The sequence below is a fragment of the Trachypithecus francoisi genome, unplaced genomic scaffold (assembly GCF_009764315.1).
Source record: "Trachypithecus francoisi isolate TF-2019V2 unplaced genomic scaffold, Tfra_2.0 Lachesis_group13, whole genome shotgun sequence".
Lineage (NCBI taxonomy): Eukaryota > Metazoa > Chordata > Mammalia > Primates > Cercopithecidae > Trachypithecus > Trachypithecus francoisi.
Window position 1 is genome coordinate 11,273,430 of NW_022681458.1, and position 18,640 is coordinate 11,292,069.

Sequence of the window (18,640 nt, forward strand, 5' to 3'; positions counted from 1 at the left end):
TAGAATAAAAACTGGATTCTAACATAATATTTCTTTTTTTTTTGACGGAGTCTCACTCAGTCACCTAAGCTGGAGTGCACTGGCGTGATCTCGACTCACTGCAACCACTGCCTCCCGAGTTCAAGTGATTCTCCTGCCTTAGCCTCCTGAGCAACTGGGACTATAGGCACCCATCATCACACTCGGCTCATTTTGCATTTTTAGTAGAGATGGGGTTTCACCACCCTGGCCAGGTTGGTCTCGAAATCCTGACCTCAGGTGATCTGCCCGCCTCGGCCTCCCAAAGTGTTGGGATGACAGGCATGAGCCACCGAGCTTGGCCCTGACATAATATTTCTAGTGTGGCTCAAAGTGGAAAAGGCTTGGGCTCTGGAATCCATTGACTGTGTTCCAGCCCTGGCGAAGGCATCACAGGTGTGTGATCTTTGGTACTGAATGCTCTGGTCATCAGTTTTCCTCTGGAGTCTTTCATCTGCTTCTTTTTCCAGGAATTGTGGGCAACTTGAGGTGTTGGATGTTGGTCTCTCAGGATAACCTTTGTTACCACTTGATTCTGGCCTGACTTAGGGCGTTCAAGCACAGCACCTTGCAGTGATTTGCCACTGCAGGGCCTCCAACTCAGAAGTAACTGGTGGGATTACAGCTCTCTTTGGGGCCCCTATCCTCCATAGCCACCCCTCCTGCATCAGTCACTTCTAACTTTTTACTCTCTCTTGAACTGGCTTCTGTAGTTTTAACCTTCTCAAACTACCACGTCCAATTAGCTGTTTTCTTTTCTTCTTGTTTTTATTTAGACAGAGCCTCGCTCTGTCGCCCAGGCTGGAGTGCAATGGTGCGATCTCAGCTCACTGCAACCTTGGCCTCCCGGGTTCATGCAATTCCCCTGCCTCAGCCTCCCAAGTAGCCAGGAATACAGGCATGCACCACCATACCCAGCTACTATTCTTTTTTTTTTTTTGGTATTTTAGTAGAGACAGGGTTTCACCATGTTAGCATGTTAGCCAGGATGGTCTCAATCTCCTGACCTCATGATCCGCCCACCTTGGCCTCCCAAAGTGCTGGGATTACAGGCCAATTCATTGTTTTCTAATTTCTCTGCCTTGGTATAGAAATGGCCACCAGAAAGACAGACCCTCAGTATTCCCTCCCCCACCCACTGCCTCTTGCTTGGACACTTGGACAGTTCCCAGAGGACCACCTTTCCCCTAGTTTAGCGTTCTGTGTCCTTTCAGTTGTCTTTGTTTCTCATCCAGCTTATAGTACCTTTGGGGTTGGAACTTGGAACTCTGGTCCCTTCATGGGCTGACGTAATGTTCCATCTTGCATCTCAATTCAAAGACCTAAGCTCAAGTTTAGAATCTACCCATCCCAGTCCAATGCACCCAAAGCAGCTTCTTGCCTCCTGCTGTTAATTCCTTCTCCTGTCTGACTATATACTGCAACCATCCTCACCTGGAGGATGGGGTAGGCATCCTCCTAACAGCACCTGTCTCTCAGGGTTGTTGGTCAGGTTAAATTAGATGACGAATGTACAAGGGTAATTGACACATGTTAAGGATTATCCTCGGGCATTTTATCTATTTTTTTTCTGGAGAATACTAAACATTATGCTAAATGGAAAATATACATTTAGACTCACCTGCTAAAATATGATGCAAATATCATAATGAAGGTAAAGAAATGCTCAGGTCTCTATAATTTATATTGTATTTTATGTTTGACTGACCCTGTTCTGATGAGAAGGTTTTTTTTTAATCTTTGGAAGTCCAGCTGGGGGAGCAGGAATTTTACTGGGTGAAAAGAAGGTAAAGAGAAATTTGTCTGGGGAATGAACATGGCTTGACAAAGAGAGGAGTGCGTTTAACTTCAGACTGGTGTTTGACTACCAGGATGAATGACAGATAATCAGAAATTGTGCGATTAAGTCTTGTCAAGAATCAAATCTAAATTTCACTCCCCAATACATTTCAAGTAACTGTTATTTGCTTCCATATCTGCTGTAAAGATTTATCTAAAAGGATGTAGTTTCTATATTATGATAGTTTTATTTTATATTGAATTTAAGTTTTTCTGTTTAGTATGACATGGAGCTAATATTTCAAGAAAACATATAAAGTATCACTACTCTTTAAAATGTCCTTAACGTTACCAGAAGATACTTATTTGAGATACAGACAGTCTCTGACCTACGATGGTTCCACTTAATAACTTTTTGACTTTACAATGGTTTGAAAGCTATTAACATCCAGTAGAAGCTGCATTTCAAGCACCCGTACGACTATTCTGTTTTTTACTTTCAGTACAGTATTCAATAAGTTGTGTAAGATATTCAACAGTTTATTATAAAATAGGCTTTGTGTTAGATAATTTTGCCCATCTGCTGGTCAATGTAAGTGTTTTGAGCACGTTTAAATTAGGTGAGGCTAAGCTGTGAGGTTCAGTAGGTCAAGTCTATTACATGTGTTTTTGACTTACAGTATTTTCAGTTTTACACTAGGTTTATTGGGATGTGACCTCATTGTAAGTTGAGGAGCGTCTGTATAAGTTCACATTTTATACTACTTTTGGTTGTAACATAACTATGACCTTAGACTGACATTGGGATTGAGGATGGGGATTAATTGAGATGGATTTTCCAGTATTAATGTAAATTTATTCTTTTGGGATAGAAGAAATCGCTTGAACTCGTACATATTTTGAGCTCATTTTGCTAACCAAAAATTTTGTGGCAAAAATTATCTTAGATGAAATGTATTATTCCTTAGGGGAATAATCTTTAAAATTTTGATATATTAATAACTATGTTAAGGAATTCTTTTCCCCAAATTATACTTTAGATTATGAGGAGAAGGCAATGATTTTGAGTAACATCCTTTACTTTGATAAACTATTTTTTTTTTCATTTTGAAAATTTGATATCTTTCTAAATTTTCTAGTTAAGGCTTTCTGGGTCTTTCATGTGGCTTTGTAAGGAGATCACGATCTTTTGGTGTTATTCTCTTCAAAGGTAGCCAGCAGTCCTGTCCCGAGCTCTTCCTGGGGACGGATGGCCAGGTTCCTAACCATGATAAATCAGCTCCACCTCCACACTGCCAGCTGCTTCTCTTACAAAAGTTTTTCATCCTTAAGAAACAAGATGTATCTTTTGCAATCTTTGCAGAAGCCTGATGCTGACTATGTTGACATGTGTTTAACGCTCTTTCTGTTTTATTTTTAAAAAGGAGCTTATTAAAGCAATTTACTTTTACAATCTGGACTTTCCAGACCCAAATACGTTTTAGCTCAGGCTATTTTTAAGAGTACAGTGGCGTTCATTTAACAAACAAACCGATGCTAGGGTGGGCGGAAGAAAACTTCTACAGTAGAGGAAGAGCAAACTTTCAGAATTATGTTGCTGTGTTTCTGTCCCTCCTGCTTGCTTTTTAGAGAGAAGCTTGAGGCACTTTCAGGAATTGACTGTCTCCTGCTTTCCCTTCGCTCTCAATAGTTTGCATGTGCATAACTAAGGACCACAAATGTTAAATTCAGCTGGATAATAAATAAATAAATAAATATAAACATAACTGATGGCCAAAGGTATTTTCCTGTTTCTATGCAACAGAGCAGAGGAGTCCCTTCTGTGTCTTCGGGAGAGAAACTTGGTTGCTGTCACCAGATTTACACAAATACTCTTCAAAAGTTTGTTGCCGAGAGCCTAATGTTCCTCATTCCAGATGAAGATAATATACTTACATTTGGCTTATTTCCATGTTATTACAGTTCATTTCTTTATGGTTTTCCTTCATGACCACTGCCTTGTTAATATTTATAGTGTTTTGCAGAGAGAAAGAGATGATAGAACATTTTACCAGGTGTGTTATTCTTCTCTCTGTGCCTCAGCTTCTTTCCTCCTGTGTTGCCACCACATGTCAACTCTTCTATCCTCTCTTTAATTATCTGACCTGTTTTCCCTAAATACGTTACTTCCAAATATGTTATTTGCTTGATGCCACGCATTGGGGTACATATCTAAATTAGCCTTTGTTTAACGTTGTCTGTCTCACGGGGAGCATCGGAGGCGCTCATTAGTGTCCTGAATGATTCATTTGCTGGATGTTTCGTATTTTCAAAGAGTCAAATTCATTGCTCTAGTCACATTTCCATGAAACAGCTATGTCTTGCCTGTCTTAAGTATGAGATATATATGTATTTTTAAACTGGCTGTTGCTTAGATGTGATGGCCAATCTCAGGGCTGAGAGCCAAACCAGATCTCTGGGGTATGGCTTCTGTGTTTGGAAGCTGCTGAAGGTCACCATTTCCTTTGGTGAAAGCCCCTTTGGGCCGCTTTTAAGGCTTTTCCCCATCTTGCCCCCTGCCCTCAGGCATAGTTCTCCTCTATTCTGCGCAGTAGACTTCTCCCCTCCAGCTCACTGCCAGCCCCATCCCCACTGGGGGTGCAACCCTCTCCCACCCCTCATTCTCGCTGAGCCTCAGACCTCTAAACGCAACTCATTTCTTTTTTTTTTTTTTTGAGACGGAGTCTCGCTCTGTGGCCCAGGCTGGAGTGCAGTGGCCGGATCTCAGCTCACTGCAAGCTCTGCCTCCTGGGTTTACACCATTCTCCTGCCTCAGCCTCCCGAGTAGCTGGGACTACAGGCGCCCGCCCCCTCGCCCAGCTAGTTTTTTTTTTTTTTTTGCATTTTTTAGTAGAGACGGGGTTTCACAGTGTTAGCCAGGATGGTCTCGATCTCCTGACCTCGTGATCTGCCAGTCTTGGCCTCCCAAAGTGCTGGGATTACAGGCTTGAGCCACCGCGCCCGGCCAACGCAACTCATTTCTAAGGCTCCACTGAAATCCCCCTCTTCTTGAGTGGTTTATGAAGAAAATGGCTGGTTAAAATTCTATTCAACGTGCATTCTCAGATCTCCTTTAACTGCTACATTCTTACAAACACAGAGGCACCCTGGAATATTCTAACAGTTATTCCCCCTGGAATATTCTCCTTTGGATCAGAAAACTCAGGCAGGGCCTGTCTGCTTTATCCACATTCCCTGCCTGCCTCAGAGAAACCCCGATTTTTTCCTGCACACTTTTCTTTCTTATGGTTCATGTTGTTACCTCCATCTGATATTTTACCCCTTCTCTCTTCTTTGAAGTTATTTTCATTTTGATCCAGTCTATTCCTCTCTCCATTGTTCCTTTGTAGTGGTCTTTCTAGCTTCTTATATTTGCCTTTTTCTTTTCCTTCATTCTGTTCTCCTGCCCATAGCCTACTATTTTTCCAGTCGCTTTTATTAGGTACACATTTGTACCATCCTTTCTTACAGTTTCAGTACATTTTTTAAATGTCTAACTTATAAGTGCACATTACTGTTTAATCCAGACCATTGGTATTTCATGTATGGCCTCCTAAAATGCTTCTCTCATAACTTTAGATCTGCTGTAACTTCCAAGGCGTGAATGGTACAACCCATGGCTGATAAGAATGTCCCTGTTGGAGCTGAGGTCATGTCTTCAGGATTGACCTCGGAACCCTGGAAATTAACCACGGAACCCTGGAAACCAACAATTTGCAGGTCTTTGTAACTGACATCTTAACTGGATTAGAACGTTTCCCAGTCTGCCCATGACTCCTTTGAGCCTCCTGGGAGCTCTCGAGAGAGTGCTTTCAGTTGCCTTGATTCTACATTTCTAGCCTGAAAAGATTCTTGTTTTAAAAATGGTTCCTACGTCAGTGCATTCACTTTATTTGTTTGTTTGTTTTTCTCTTGAGAAATAAGACATCAATAACTAGGTACTTTGGGAAGTATAAGGAGGAATAAGACTTTTCTTTTACCAAAGTAGTAAGACTGTCCTGGTGCTCTGGCCCTTCACAGCCCTCAAGGTTTCATTCTTTATGGACTTACCTAATGCTCTGTCCTGACTGGCACAGTGATGCTTCCTTGGAGATACAGTGTTTTGTAGCCTAACAGTTTATACTATGTTTAGGGAAAAAACATGGAATTCTCAATACTCAGCCAACTAATACCATTATTCTTAGGCAAAAGTTCCTAATTTGGGCTCAGTGGGCCTCTGGTTTTGAGATAGTCATAGGAGTCAAAAGTCCACTTCATATATCTCATGAATCTCCTGGAAGTGTACTTTGGTATATCTGTGCATCCTTTTCAGGAGAGAGTCAAAACCTCATTGGATTCTCAAAGATATCTGAGTACCTAAAAATTGTAGAGTACCACTTAAAGCTACCTGTGGGAGGATGTATGTTTTTCAGCATTCTCTGCTCATCCAGTGATATTTCCTTTGACAGATGTACCTACTTCCTAAGTCTCCATATGGAGGAACTTAAATTATTTATATTTATCTATAGGCAGCAGAGCTGTGGGAAATATTCAGTTCTGTATTAGTTTAGAAAAGATGCATTGCATGCCTCTCATTTTGCAAGCACTGTGGTAGTCTGGACATGCAAAGATGATTTAGGTGGGTCTCTGAGTGAATGGGGCAGCAAAAGCTTAGACAAGTGCCCAAGACAGGGTTGTATGTAAGTGGCCATGGGATTTAGAGGAAGGAGCAGCTAACTCTGCCAGAGGGAGGGAAGGCAGGCCAGTATTCTCCTTGGATGTACAAAGGGCAGTGTGTGTGTGTGGCATTTTGATGGCACAGTAGTCTGTGCTAGTAAGATCATTTGATGATAGTGCTAGAAATGGACTAGTGGCCATCACAACTGGAAAGAGAGTTACATGTCAACAAGCATGTAACAGAACCTTTGAATATAGCACCTGCCTCCACCCAGCTGCCTCTTATCTTGGATATGAACACATTTATGTAAAGGTAGGGCTCAAGGTGTGGATGATATTTCTTGAGTTCTCTGTTTATCTTAGGAAAGAGAGGGATCTTCTAGTCTTCGATGTGAATTTCCTGGTAGTTCTTTGGAATTCCTTAGTAAAGCTCTGTTTTCTTATTCTTGAACTCTGCTTCCCTCCCTTCTGGGTAAACTATTCCTATAAGCCTTGTCCTCAAAAACAACTGGAGCTGGAGTACCTCATTCTGTAAATTTGATAGAGAGAGTGATTTTGGAGAATGTCTTCCTGAAAGCTGGGGTAAGGGCTGCTGGCAGTATTGAAAAGGGGGGAAAGTTTCAGTAGAAAAGTAGGAGTGGGAGACGTTGCTAATATCTCAGCTTGGCTGGAGGGCTTCCTGAAGCCAGGAATGGTGGCCAGTGTTAATTTTCTGTGTGTGTCTGTTTTAGCCATTTAGGCATCAAGTCTCTAGATGTGTATTCCTTTGTCTCAGCCATTTCTTGATGAATCCTTTTGTTTGCTGCTCAGGAATTAAAAGGAATCCAGAGATAAAAAGGCCAGATCCTGCCACTCCCTAACTGCCCTCCTGTTCCATCTTGTTACTGTCTGACTACCAGCTCCTGTGACTACTTTCTGGCCATGTGGAGCAGCCAGGACCTGGCTCCCTGTGGAAGACTCAGGGTTACAGGAAAGAGATGGGAGGAGGCAGGGTGAGTGACCGACCAGGACATGTCAGAAGAAAGGACTCCCATAGGTAGTGAAAGATCCTTAGCATATGTTTTTCTGTTGTCAGAAAAGCCCACAGGGAGATGTAGAACCAAACTGGTAATTCACCTCTTGGTACTGTGAAGAGCTGAGGGTCCCCCTGTCTCTTTTCTGTACACTCTGACTTTAGGTGAGGTTTTCTCTGCCTCTAATATTCACTTAAGTTGAATTTTACTCTTTAATCTTATGTATTTCTATGAGCCTCTCAGATCTTATAGAGTAAGTTAAGATATAAAGAAATAAGACAGTCGGCAGGACACTTAAATTTTTAAAATATTTTTTAACTTGATAGTGTCTTTATTGATTATATATTTTTAAGGATCTTTGTGTCCCAGCTCTGATACACTGAAGCTGGGTGGATTCTCTAAAATGCATTAACTCATCTTTTGTAATCCATCTTTATTGAATGTAAATTCTTACTAGCACACTGGCACCCTGGAATATTCTAACAAGTTGTTCTCCCTGGAATATTCTCCTTTGGATCAGAAAACTCAGGCAAGGCATATCTGCTTTATCCACACTTATTTGTTTCTTTGTTTTTTCTTTTGAGACAGCATCTCTCATTGTTGCCCATGCTGGAGTGCAATGGCGTGATCTCTGCTCACTGCAGCCTCTGCCTCCAGGGCTCAAGTGATTCTCCTGCCTCAGCCTCCTGAGTAGCTGGGATTACAGGCTCCCACCACCATGCCCAGCTAATTTTTGTATCTTTAGTAGAGATGGGGTCCTGACCTCAAATGATCCGCCTGCCTCAGCCTCCCAAAGTCCTGGGATTACCGGCATGAGCCACGACACCCGGCCTATCCACACTTCTAGAACTGCCCATTTTCTATCACCGCCCCTATCATTCTCATGTCAGGCCCTGTATTCTCCAGACCTGCCCAGTTACATGAAACCTCTAGTCTCCGGCCAATTCTCAAACAAGCCTGCAGTACTTTATTAGCTTTTATTGCTGGAGGGAGTTCCCATGTACATCTTACCATTCAAATCAAGTTTCCTGGGGTCCCTGGCCCCTTGGTTGTACATTGAACTGGAATATTCTCCTCTAAATGCATAGACACTAAGCTTCCTCCAGCCCCCTGGAGCAAAACCTGATTTCCTTATGCATAAAGTCCCACTGCCCACAGTCCCAGCTTCATGACTCTTACCCTGACCAGCTGCTGCATCTGTGGCAGGTTCCCCTCTCTGTGGTCTGGACCCTGATTTCATGATAGTCCCAGTAGTTCTGCCTTGGACCATGACTTGTTCTTAGATACCAAGGCCAGCCCAGTTGGGGCTGTGTCTTTCCTGCCTCTGAACCCTGTGGTTTGGCTTGCTGGCCAGCCTTCCTAGCTGTTCGCCTAACTCAGCTCTGTGGGTTTCCCACTGGTTCTTCTCCGTACAGCTGGCATTGTTTCTCCCCACTCTGATTCCCTTCCCCTTCTTTTAGAAAATCTTTGCTTTACCAGTCATGAGTCTCACATTTCTTTCTGCTAATCACATTGACAGCCAGTATCACACAAAGTAGCATCAGAATGTTCTCCATTCCCTGCCAACCAACTTTCTTTGGCATGATGATTTTATATGTTTAATTAAACTGTAAACTTTTAGAGAGATTGGGCCACGCCATAGCTTCTTGCAACCATGATGACCACATGGTTGTCACTTGACTGGTTACATTTTGTTCCTATGTAAAAGTGATTCTGCCATTTCCTAATGCCACGTGAAGAAAATTCCCAACTGCAAAATGTCAACCTTAAGAATTCTTTGTAGGTTTTCACAACCCACCTCTGTGACATTTAAGTCCTCATTCCCCCTTTTTATTACATTAAAAGTATTTTAGAGGATCAAATGCAAAAAAAAAAAAAAAAAGAGAGAGAGAGAGAGAGAGAGAAACTTTTCATCATTCTTTTGGGAATGTTACATTTTGTCCTCTAAGATGCCTTGCTCTGGGGGCCAGGGGTAAAACAGTTGAAGAAAGTTTAGAAAAGATACCATCTATAGAATCGTTAACATCTTTCACTGAAAGCTTAAGATTTTTAAAAAATGCAAATATTTCACCTTTTCATGGTCATTTTAAAACCACAGTTGAGTAAGGTCTGTTGAGCTCCCTGCGATGATGGGGTGGGGAGTGTAGCAGGGAGACCCATAGGAATGGTCAGAGCAATAGTTCAAAAAGAACAAAAGCAGAGGAAATATAAAGCTTCCCTGAATGGCATAATTTACATCAAATTCTGATAGCTCACATTTGCTTCGTTCAGAGATTTCTATGAAATTTGAGTTTTACTTAAATCGAGACCTCATATTACTATTCTTGGCATTCAAGATTATTCTTTTTGATCTTCATTTATTATTTAATGGATTTTAGGATTTAAAACAATTAGTTGACCTGAACTCCATGCCCTATTTCTATATGCCCCACCCCTAAATATTGTCATGGTCAGCATGGTTTACTTCTTGGTACCTGTTGATTGTGGTGATACCCTGAGCATTCCATTCTGGACACGTCTGTCCCTGGAGCTGGCAGTCTAAGGTCCAGTGGCCTCGCTGGGATGGGCTTCCCAGGCTGCGGTGGTGTTGGAGCAGGTGATCGCAGAGGGATAAGATGTTTCTGTTCCTACCAAGGCTGTCCCTGAAAGCAGGCTGGTTGGAAAGGAAGATCCCTGGTTCCCCCAATGGACCTGGTAGTTCCTCAGGAGACTTTCACAATGCTCTCAGCCAATTGTTTTGAACACTAAACATTAAGCAAATTCTAGGAATTTATCAAGAAGTAAAGGACAACCCTCGGTAGAGTAAAGCCAGTCTGAGTCCATGTGGAAGGGCACTGTCATGAGTTACTAAGATGCTTCTGCAGTTTTTGAGCATCAGTTTCAAAATTTAATAGAACAGAGCAGTTGCAGATATTCTATAGTTTGGGCCTGATCCATTATGTGGGGGATTGCCTGGTTTTGAGAAGCAAACTGAAGATATGTCTTGAAAGCCATAAATTCTCCCTTTCTCTCCTTCCTCATTCTGCCTCATTTTCTCTCTCTCCCCATCAACCCTCTATTTAAAAAAATAAAGCAAGTGCAGTTTATTTACAGGATAATTTATGAAAATTAAATAATAAGTTATTTTTATATTTTAAAGCATTTCTTCTTAATTCTAGAAAGAAATATTTTATCTCTTAATACTAATCAATTTTAACTGAAATCTTGTCTGTGGAATTTGATTAAGTATTTCTTTAAGACTTTCCCTTTTTCTTTTAACTTAGAGACAAACTTTCTCAGGGCTTTGCCAGCTTACTGTCAAAAGCTTTTCTTAGCTTCTGTCAGTGCAAATTTCAACTAAGAAAGTAATTGTTTAAATTGCTTTTTTTATACCAAATTTCTGCTCCTTTGTAGCATCTCTTCTCTTTCTTTGGAGAGCAGAAGAAAGAGAAAGGGAGCAGGAAGGAGAGAGAATTTCTTAGGACAAAATACATAATCCTCTGGAAATATGCTTTTCTTTCAACAAGGTAATTTATTTTCTTTTGAAGAATGAAAAAGACTCTATTGTCTATTTATTATGAAAGTAATATACACAAGAAAGATAAGAAAAACAGGTTTCTTCTCCTATAACCTGCCCCTCTACTCATAACCAGTGTTTATATTTTGTGATATTTCTTTTTCTTTGCATGACGGTGCACGTATATAGACATACACTTTTTTTGGAAAGAAAAATACATTCGTTTACTGTCTGGTTATTTGTTTTTTCATTTAATGTTTCACTGACAATCTTTTATGTTGATAAATATAAATCTCTAACAGTTTTCTTAGTGGTGGTATAGGGTTCAATTGAATCAATGTACTATAATTTATTATCAGTAGGCTATTGTTACACAATTAGTTCCTTCCTTTCTTTCTTCCTTTCCTCTGCTTCTTTGGGCAGAATTTCAAATGTTGGTATAACCACATCTTTGTGTCTTCTTTGATAATTTATTTGGGTTAAATTCCCAGATATGGAATTTGCTGGATCAAAGGGTTTGTATATTTTAATGGCACATTTGATACACATTATCCCGTTGTCCTTAACTTTCTTCCAGTTTTCGCTCAGGACAGCCAGTTTATCTTCAGAATTCTGCATTGTTCCTCTTCCATCAACCTTCAGGTGGCATTCAACTTGAAATTTGCGTCTACCTTTTAGCAACTTCCTTAAGAATCTGAGACTTTTAGGGATCTCCTCAAGGAAAAAACAGTGATCATTAACAGTTTTCAGAAAAAGGACAGTACAAATCTCCCTAAGCAGAAGATATTTAAGTGGTTTCATCATAATATTGCATTTATACATCACAGTAATGGTAAATATAGTGGTTTCATTGTGTTACTGCATTTGCACATCACAATCAATGTGGAATGGCCAGGAAGGGTAGGAAATAAACAAGTGGTTGCTGCTTTCATGGTCTTTCATGGACGCTCTCACATTGTCAAGTTCTAGTGACATTCCTCTCATTTAATGTTATGCAAAGAACAGTCATATTCCAGAAGATTACAATTCCTGATTTCGTTTCCATTTCCTTCTCTGTGATACTTTTGCTTTTCCACTACAATCTCCTGAAGGTAGATATTTAAGTACCTTTTATCATAGACTTTTTATCAGGTCAGAATGAGTGCATGAGAATAGAAGGAAGGATTTTTCAGAAAATGCAGATGTTTTGAAAACCCATCAGAGAGGCATTAGAGATGATCATTTACTTTTTCATGAAATCATGGTAGTTGTAATTGTTTCTCACAAAGATCTTGGGTATAAAACTCAGAGCATCAAGAAAATGGACCAAAGTCAAACATGTCAGCAGAAGAAAATTGGCTAGTTTTTGAAGAATATAAATAATTGGGTTTGCATTTTGAAAATGCTGTCTTGCTTTCTCATCTCAAATGCTCTCTCTGACATTTGGGTTTTGAATGCCATGATATTTTTGGTATTCACGTGCATCCTTCGCAAGCAATCCTCACATGGTTGTCCTGTTTTAATGCCATAATTGTGAGTTTGACCTACAAAAGTTATATTTGCTTGGTAGACAAATGGATAATCTCCTTAAATAAATACATGACAAATGCTGTTTGGCTGCATCGCTAATAACAGATGACAGCCTCTGGAACATTCCATGATAAAAAACAGGGACCACATCATCTGCTCATTTATCTGCATCCTTGTTTATCATCAACTAACATTTATGGATTAATGACTACGTGTAGGACACTCTTCCCAGGACTGGGAATACAAGAAATAACAGGTCCCAATCGCTGACTTTACGAGATTTTAGCCTCCAAACAAACATGTTATACTCATTATGTAACTCAGATAAATCTTGGTGTCTCATGTCCTAGTCTTGTTCATAAAGTCACATTCAAGCAACCCCCCAAAAAATTAAAACATTGTATCTTTACTCATCTTTTTTTTTTTTTGAGACGGAGTCTCACTCTGTCGCCCAGGCTGGAGTCCAGTGGCACGATCTCAGCTCACTGCAAGCTCCACCTCCCAGGTTTACGCCATTCTCCTGCCTCAGCCTCCCAAGTAGCTGGGACTACAGGTGCCCGCCACCTTGCCCGGCTAGTTTTTTTTTTGTATTTTTTAGTAGAGACGGGGTTTCACCGTGTTAGCCAGGATGGTCTCGATCTCCTGACCTCGTGATCCGCCCGTCTCGGCCTCCCAAAGTGCTGGGATTACAGGCTTGAGCCACAGCGCTCGGTCTTTACTCATCTTTTTGAGGGATTATGAATAAGAGTGGGGAAAATGCATTCCTGTTGTGCAGCAAAAAATTGCATCCATCTTATCCTGTCCTTTCTCTTCTCTTAATAGTCTCCATGTGTTTGGCACCTGCTTTCTTAAATTCTCTCTCCCACTATCAAAGTCTGCTTCCCAATGTCTCGGCCTTTGAGGCTTTCCTTTCCTTTCTCTTCTTGTACTGTTCCTTTAACACTGTGCTTTATATGTCAGTGTAGCCTCTCTGTTTGTTTTTGGTTCTTCTCTCTATTTCCTTCATTACTTGGATTCTTCACTGCAAAGAATTTGACTGGGAGATGACCCAGCAAGCTGGTCTTTCTGCCTTTCAAGCTGAAGTGAGGGGCAATTGCTATCATTCATGTAACACGTAATTGTTACTCTTGTTAGATGTTAATGATTTTGAGATGATGTTGCATATCAGGAGATTAATCAGAAGATCAAGGAGTGTCTATTCAATATTAGATGAACTGTACAGTCCATTTAGGGTCTACATGAATTCACATTGCAAGGTAAGAGTAGTCACCAAGGGACAAGTGAAAGCTTTAGACTCGAGGGGTATCTTGAACTTGACCTTGAACTGAAGAGGAGCTATGAGAGGGAAAGGCATTCGGGGTAAAGGAGAACTGTGTGAGCAACAACACGGGAGGGAGAATGCTCTGTTCAGAAATAATAGGAGAATTTGGCTAGGGCAGTGGAATGTTATGGAAAATTAACAAGGGGATAGGATGTAACAGCCAGACTGCAAAGGGGGGTGTGTGCTGTGTTGAGATCTGTATTTAGCTTGTAGGCAGTGGTGATGCAGGGTTTTAAGCAGGGCAGGGGGCGTTGGTGGTGGCTGTGGTGGAGATATAACATGGGGAGTGTTATGGAGTAGCCTTTGGTGAAATGAAGAGCCAGAACCGGGTGGGAAGTGGGAGAAAAAGCAGGCCTATGAGTGTCAGGACCACTGTCAAGGTCGACTCTAGACGTGCTCATGTGTGAGAGAAGCACTGAGAAACAAGGTGGCAGAATCAAGAGTGGCAGACATCAGGGTTTCAGGTGGCGCGGTCTCATCAGTGGGAATATACTACGTTAGAAAGAAAGGCTCTTTTCTGAAAAGAACTGCTGCAGTGCGTTTGGATGTGTTTTTGGCATTCAGCAGGCGGTTAAAAGTGCAGAACCCCAATTCAGGGGGAGGCCAGGGCTAGAAGTTGAGTGCAGAGGTGGCAGTCTTCAGTAGGGAGGTTAGAATGAAAGCTGCTGGGGAGGAAGGAACACACAGAGAGAGAAGACGAGGGGAGCTGAGAGAAGGGATCTGGGTAAACGTGAGTGTTGAGCTGTGTGTAGCACATGGGAGGAGAAAGTGAGCCAGCCAAAGATGAGTAAGGGAGGGGTGGAGCTGGAGACAGATGGTGAGAGGGAGTAGGAGGGGAAAAGCAAATCCCAGAGGGAATTTCAAGGTTTGAGATTTTAGCAGTAAGTAGGTTTCAATGGCGGTAAACTCTGAGTGTGGCTTCCCTCTTCTGATGAGGCAGTTTCCTCCTTCCTGCCCATCAGGCCTAGGCCTGGGCATCATCCTTAACTTTATTCTTTTCCACATCTATTTATCAGAAGGACACTCGGGCTCAAACTTTAACAGATCCCAAATCTGACCTCATTTCTCCACCTTCACTGCTGCTAGCATGGCCCAACCCCCAGCCTCTCTTGCCTAGGTTATTGCAGAAGCTGCCTCACGGGCCTCCCTGCTTCACCCCAGGCCCCTACAACTGGGACCATATTTGGGGAGGGCCATTTTATGTCTCATCTCTGCTCACAATCCTGCAGTGGCACTCATTTCCCTTAGAGCAGAAGCCAAGACTTAAACACAGACAAAATCTGCCATGTCTGCCCCTTAATTCTCTGATCTTGGCTTCCCTTTCTCTCCTCCGTGCTCCCACCACTTCCCGAACTTCCCAGGCATCTCTGTGCCTTGGCTTTTGCACTGGCCACACCCTCACCTGGACTCCCTCCCCCACCTGCTTTGACTCTTTGTTTACTCATCACCTTCTCAGTCTCACTTCCACTCTTGTGCAACTGCAACCCCCTCTTCTCCTCTCTCCCGTGCCCCTAATGCTCCACATGCCTGTGACCTGCTTTCTTTTCCCCCATAGAATATATCACTCTCGATTTATTATTTTTTTTTGAGATGGAGTTTTGCTCGTGTTGTTCAAGCTGGAGTGCAATGGCGCAATCTCAGCTCACTGCAACATTTGCCTCCCAGGTTCAAAGGATTCTTCTGCCTCAGCCTCCCACGTAGCTGGGATTACAGGCACCCAACACCATGCCAGACTAATTTTCATGTTATTAGTAGAGACAGGGTTTCACCATGTTAGTCAGTCTGGTCTTGAACTCCTGACATCAGGTGATTTGCCAGCCTCAGCCTCCCAAAGTGCTGAGATTACAGGCGTGAGCCACTGTGCCTGGCCCACTTTCTCATATAGACTATAACACCTATTTATTACCTGTCTCTCCTGCTGGAATGTAGGCACAATGAATGCAGGGAACTTTGTGTGTTTTGCTTACTATTGCATCACAATCTCTTATTTCAGTACCTGGTTCATAGTAGGTATGCAATAAATGTTTACTGAATAAATTCAGTAACTATTAAATTCCTGGTAAATAGTCAGGAGGAATTAGTTTGTAAGTGTGGAAACCCAACTCCAACTTGCTTACGGGAAACAACCAAAAAACCAGCTAGCAAAGGTGATAAGCGAGAGTCTTATCCAGTTGAAAGTCCAGGGACAGATCTGGTTTCAGTAAGTGTTACAGCCAGCTGGAATCACACAGATCTCTGGAAGAAAATGATGGCCCTCTGAAACGTTTGGTTTGGACTTGTTTTAGATTTTGTGCATCTGATCATATTTTGTAGAATACATTGTCGAGATGCATCGATGCACGTGGACACATTCATCCATCCATCATACACAGAGGCACGCATCCATGGGAGCACTTACTTGAGTGCAGTGAGCCCTCTCTATCTGTGGATTCCACATCTGCCAATTCAACCAACCATGGATCAAAAATATTTGAAAAACATAAAAAATAAACAATAATAATGTGACAATAAAAATAACACAAATAAAAAATCAATACAGTGTAATAATAATTTACATAGCACTTACCTTCTATTAGGTATTATAAATAATCCAGAGATGATTTAAAGTATATCAGAGGATGTGCATAGGTTATATCCAAATACTACTCCATCTCATATAGAGAACATAAAAATTTTTATTTTTTATTTTTTTGAGATGGAGTCTTATTCTGTCATCCAGGCTGGATTACAGTGGCTTGATCTTGGCTTGTTGCAAGCTCTGCCTGCCAGGGTCAAGCGATTCTCCTGCCTCAGCTTCCTGAGTAGCTGGGACTACAGGCGTGAGCCACCATGCACTGTTATCTTTTGTATTTTTAGTGGAGTCTGGGTTTCACCATGTTGGCCAGGATAGTCTCAAACTCCTGACCTCGAGTGATCTGCCCACCTTGCCTCCCAAAGTGCTGCGATTACAGGCTTCAGCAACTGTGCTCAGCCTATATGAGGGACTAGATAATCTTCAAATTTTGGTATCTGTGGGGGTTCCTGGAACCAGTCTCCTGTGAATACTGAGGGATGACTGTATACACAACCACAGATGCACATTCATGTATATGCACACACGTATATATGCATCCATCCATAGGCACACACATAGAGAGATGCACAGACATGTATATGCATACACATAGATACACATCCATCTATAGGCACACACATAACAGAGATGCACAGACATGTATATGCACACACATAGATACGCATCCATCTATAGGCATACACATACAGAGATGCACAGACATGTGTATGCATACACATAGATACACATCCATCTATAGGCACACACATACAGAGATGCACAGACATGTATATGCACACACATAGATACGCATCCATCCATAGGCATACACATACAGTGATGCACAGATATGTATATGCACATAGGTTGTTTACAAGATTTGATAGCTCTAATAGATCATTATAAAAGAATGATCTATTGACTTGGGGCCAGGCGTGGTGGCTGATGCCTGTAATCCCAGCACTTTGGAAGGTTGAAGCGGGAGGATTGCCTGAGCCTAGGAGTTCGAGGCCAGCATGGGCAACATAGAGAGCCCTCATCTCTACAGATAATAAAGTAAAAAAAAAAAAAAAGAAATGTATAGCTTGGAGCATGCAGAAGTAAGTGTGTAGGTCAGTAGGGATGTGTTAAAGAAACAATTGGTTTGCAAAGAAGCATTTAGAATTAGAAATAATGCTATAATTATAATAATGAGTGTATGGTATAAATAGTTAATATCCATGAATACAAAGCAATTGCAAAATAAAAAAAAATATTTTCTACTAGTGCAATATTTGTATTTTACAAATCATTTCCTTTAGAATATTAAAGTGTGATTGACTCCTACAAATAAGCCTGAATCCAAAGCCTGTATTTCCTACTGCGGAGTCAGGTCTCTCTCCTATGCTGCAGGCAGCCCTTCCCAAGGCAGGGGCCTACAAATGACATTAGAAATGGAAACTTGAAGCTGGGCACAATGGCACGCACCAGTAGTGCCAGCTACTGAGGAGGTTGAGGTGGGAAGATTGCTTAAGCCCAGGAGTTCAAGTCCAGCTTGGGCAACATAGTGAGACATCATCTCTAAAAATATTAAAACAGTAAAAAATAAATAAAATGAGAGCAAGGGCATCTTAGAACACTGCTTAAAAACCAAAAAAGAAATGGAAACTAGAAAAGCATGAGATCTACTTGATATGTTTGATGATTTTTTCTTTCTTTGGAATGGGAACAAAGGTTCATTTTTGTTTAGTTTTGTTTTCAGACCTCTGTCTTTTATGCTGTGATCCCTGTTAGATATGCTAATAGTGAAGGTGATCTGTTCACACTCAGATTGGGATTTTGGACAGTAAAGACTGTAAGGGAGAGGGATTGAATTTTTAATTTGCTTCATTGACTATTACAGAAAGAATTGATGATCAGATAGCAGTGCAAGACTTTTGTAGAGACTGAAGCATAAATAAAATCTGTTCTGGACAGATAAGGGAGACTCTTTTCAGCCTACTGAGCTGATAGTCACATTGAATTACAGAATTTAATTTCAGGAGAGAGCTGATTGGGAACACGGACAATCAGTAATTCATTATTTCTTGGTAAACCCTCAAAGCAGGATCGGTGGCCTTGTTCATGGTCTGCAGCAAGGCACAGTTTAGAATGAGGCCTTCTACCTAAGTTGGCTTGGGGCTCTGTGCTCAGGATATGTAATCCTGGTTAAGGTTGAAGTTACTTTGGTCCATGGTCAGAGCTGTTTCTGGTGACTGCCTGCACTGAAGCCATTA

General features: G+C 41.5%; 1 protein-coding gene across 1 annotated transcript in view; it reads left to right on the forward strand.

Moving 5' to 3' along the window:
* DNER (delta/notch like EGF repeat containing) overlaps positions 1-18,640 on the forward strand; it is a 379,388-nt gene that overhangs the window by 148,145 nt on the left and 212,603 nt on the right. The window lies entirely within an intron of this gene.